At 39.0% G+C, this 4143-nt stretch overlaps 1 non-coding gene across 1 annotated transcript; it reads right to left on the reverse strand.

The window, feature by feature from the left end:
• Window positions 1–2655: 2655 nt before the first annotated feature.
• On the reverse strand, window positions 2656–2763 carry LOC127742475 (small nucleolar RNA R71). The gene has a single exon (XR_008003749.1). It is a non-coding gene; the product is annotated as a small nucleolar RNA R71 (small nucleolar RNA).
• Between the last annotated feature and the right edge of the window lie 1380 nt (window positions 2764–4143).

Genomic DNA, 4143 nt, shown 5'->3' on the forward strand with positions numbered 1-4143 from the left:
GTTCTACAAGCAAACAAGGCTTGAATGTTTATCTCTTGGATCCCTTAATCAGAATTTTCGTGGTATAAGCTAGAATTGATGGCGGCATTCAAGAGAATCCGGAAGGTCTAAACCTTGTCTGTGGTATTCTGAGTAGGATTCAATGATTGAATGACTGTGACGAGCTTCAAACTCCTGAAGGCTGGGCGTTAGTGACAGACGCAAAAGAATTACTAGATTCTATTCCAACCTGATTGAGAATCGACAGATGATTAGCCGTGCCGTGACAGGGTGTGTAGAACATTTTCACTGAGAGGATGGGAGGTAGCCACTGACAACGGTGAAACCCTACATACAGCTTTCCACGGAAAGGAGTAAGAAGGATTGGATGAAGACAGTAGGAAAGCAGAGAGACGGAAGGGACAAAGCATCTCCATACGCTTGTCTGAAATTCTTACCAATGAATTACATAAGTATCTCTATCTTTATCTTTATGTTTTATTCATAAATCATCTATAACCATTTGAATCTACCTGACTGAGATTTACAACATGACCATAGCTTGCTTCATACCAACAATCTCCGTGGGATCGACCCTTACTCGTGTAAGGTTTATTACTTGGATGACCCAGTGCACTTGCTGGTTAGTTGTGCGAAGTTGTGATAAAGAGTTGAGATTACAATTGTGCGTACCATGTTGATGGCGCCATTGATGATCACAATTTCGTGCACCAAGTGTTTGGCGCCGTTGCCGGGAAATTAAATGTCCTAACTACAGTTTCGCATTTGTTCCCTGCAATAACAGTGCCAAGTTTTGATCCGGCAACAACACCAAGTTTTTGGTGCCGTTGCCGGGGATTGTTCGAGTTTGGACAACTGACGGTTCATCTTGTTGCTTAAATTAGGTATTTTTCTTCAGAGTTCTTAAGAATGAATTCTAGTTTGAGTCTAGAGTCTCATTTTAAGTTTGGTGTCAATTGCATGTTTCTGTTCTTATTGCATTTCTCATGTGTCTTCAGTGATCTTCAAGTTGTTCTTGACGATTTACTTGCTCTGATCTTTAAATTCTCTTGTCTTGAGTGTTTTGTTGTTTCTCATATGCATTCTCAACTTGTTAGTGTCAATAGTATACATACTTTTAAGTTTGGTGTCTTGCATGCATTGTTTATTTGATTTCAGTTGCATTTTGATTATTTCTCATTATTAAAAATCCAAAAAAATTTTAATTTATGTCTTTTCAAGTCAATAATACAGAGAATTGAAGATTCAGAACATACTGCAGAGGAATTACACAGAAAAAGCTGGGCGTTCAAAACGCCCAGTGAAGAAGGAAAACTGGAGTTTAAATGCCAGCCAGGGTACCTGGCTAGGCGTTTAACGCCCAAAAGGGGTGAGTTTTGGGCGTTAAACCCCAGAATGTGCACCATTCTGGGCGTTTAACGCCAGGATGGCACAAGAGGGAAGATTTTGTTTTTAATGCCAATTTTTTTTTTAAGTTTTCAAAATTTTTCAAAATCAAATCTTTTTCAAATCAAATCTTTTCAATCAAATCTTTTTCAAAATCAATTTCTTTCCATTTTCAAAAATACTTGCTATCAATTAATGATTTGATTCAACATTTCAAGTATGTTGCCTTTTCTGTTGAGAAAGGTTTAATGTTTGAATCATATCTTTTCTTGTTAGCCAAGTCATTAATTTTTAAAATCAAATCTTTTTAAATTGTTTTTCAAATCATATCTTCTCAATCACATCTTTTTAAAAACCATAACTTTTAAATCATATCTTTTTAATCACATCTTTTTCAAAATAGTTTTCAATCATATCTTTTTACTTTCTAATTTCAAAATCTTTTTCAAAAATCACTTGATTTTTTTTCCACTCTTAAGTTTTTAAAAATTAATTAGTATTTTTTCAAAATGTTTTTAAAATCTTTTTATTTTATTTCTTCCCCTCTTCTCACATCCTTCTATTTATGGACTAACATTACTCCTCAATGCACAATTCGAACTCCATCTTCCCTTGATAAGTTCAAATTTTCTACCTCTTCCTTCCATTTTTCTTTTCCTCTGACACCTCAAGGAATCTCTATACTGTGACATAGAGGATTCCATATTTTCTTATTCTTTTCTCTTTCATATGAACAGGAGCAAAGACAAAAGCATTCTTGTTGAGGCTGACCCTGAACTTGAAAGGACCTTGAAGCGAAAGCTAAGAGAAGCTAAAGCACAATTCTCTGTAGAGGAACTAACAGAAATCCTCAAAGAAGAAGACATGGCAGCCGAAAACAACAACAATGTCAACAATGCAAGGAAGGTGCCGGGTGACTTTACTGCACCTACTCCCGACTTCTATGGGAGAAGCATCTCTATCCCTGCCATTGGAGCAAACAACTTTGAGCTCAAGCCTCAATTAGTTTCTCTAATGCAACAGAATTGCAAGTTCCATGGACTTCCATTGGAAGATCCTCATCAGTTTTTAGCTGAATTCTTGCAAATCTGTGACACTGTCAAGACTAATGGGGTTGACCCTGAGGTCTACAGACTTATGCTATTCCCTTTTGCTGTAAGAGACAGAGCTAGGATATGGTTAGACTCACAACCTAAAGAAAGCCTAAACTCTTGGGAAAAGCTAGTCAATGCCTTCTTGGCAAAGTTCTTTCCACCTCAGAAATTGAGTAAGCTTAGAGTGGAAGTCCAAACCTTCAGACAAAAGGAAGGTGAATCCCTCTATGAAGCTTGGGAAAGATACAAACAATTGATCAGAAAGTGTCCTTCTGACATGCTTTTTGAATGGAGCATCATAGGTATCTTCTATGATGGTCTGTCTGAACTGTCCAAGATGTCATTGGATAGTTCTGCTGGAGGCTCTCTTCATATGAAGAAGACGCCTACAGAAGCTTAAGAGCTCATTGAAATGGTTACAAATAACCAATTCATATACACTTCTGAAAGGAATCCTATGAACAATGGGACGAATCAAAAGAAAGGAGTTCTTGAGATTGATACTCTGAACTCTGACTTAGCAACCATGGTCTCTGATCTAATCAAAACCACTCAAAGTTTCATGACTGAAACAAGGTCCTCCATTAGAAACTTGGAAGCACAAGTGGGTCAGCTGAGTAAGAAAATTACTGAACTCCCTCCTAGCACTCTTCCAAGCAATACAGAAGAGAATCCAAAAGGAGAGTGCAAGGCCATTAACATGACCTACATGTCCGAATTTGGAGAGGAGGAAGAGGCAGTGAGCGCCACTAAGGAAGGCCTCAATGGACGTTCACTGGCCTTCAATGAGTTCCCTAATGAGGAACCATGGGAATCTGAGGCTCACACTGAGACCATAGAGACTCCATTGAATTTACTTCTGCCATTCATGAGCTCTGATGAGTATTCTTCCTCTGAAGAGGATGAAGATGTCACTAAAGAGCAAGTTGCCAAGTACCTTGGAGCAATCATGAAGCTAAATGACAAGTTATTTGGTAATGAGACTTGGGAGGATGAACCCCCTTTGCTCACCAAAGTGCTGGATAACTTGACTAGGCAGACATTACCTCAAAAGAGACAGGACCCTGGGAAGTTCTCAATACCTTGTACAGTAGGCACCATGACCTTCAAGAAGGCTCTGTGTGACCTAGGGTCAAGCATAAACCTCATGCCTCTCTCTGTAATGGAGAAGCTAGGGATCCTAGAGACTGGGAAGTGCATGGATGAATCCATCATCCTTGGCAGACCCTTCCTAGCCACAGCAAAAGTTGTAATTGATGTTGATAGAGGAGAGTTGATCATTCAAGTGAATGAAGAATCCCTGGTGTTTAAGGCCCAAGGATATCCCTCTGTCATCATGGAGAGGAAGCATGAAGAGCTTCACTCAAAACAGAGCCAAACAGAGCCCCCACAGTCAAACTCTGAGTTTGGTGTTGGGAGGCCACAACCAAATTCTAAGTTTGGTGTTGAACCCCACATTCAAACTCTAATTTTGGTGTTGGGAGGTTCCAACATTGCTCTGAGCATATGTGAGGCTCCATGAGAGCCCACTGTCAAGCTACTGACATTAAAGAAGCGCTTGTTGAGAGGCAACCCAATGTTATATTTATCTATTTTTCCTTTGTTATTTTATGTTTTCTGTAGGTTGATGATCATGGAAAGTCACAAAATCAATTGAAAAAGC

The sequence above is a fragment of the Arachis duranensis genome, chromosome 1 (genome assembly GCF_000817695.3).
Source record: "Arachis duranensis cultivar V14167 chromosome 1, aradu.V14167.gnm2.J7QH, whole genome shotgun sequence".
NCBI lineage: Eukaryota > Viridiplantae > Streptophyta > Magnoliopsida > Fabales > Fabaceae > Arachis > Arachis duranensis.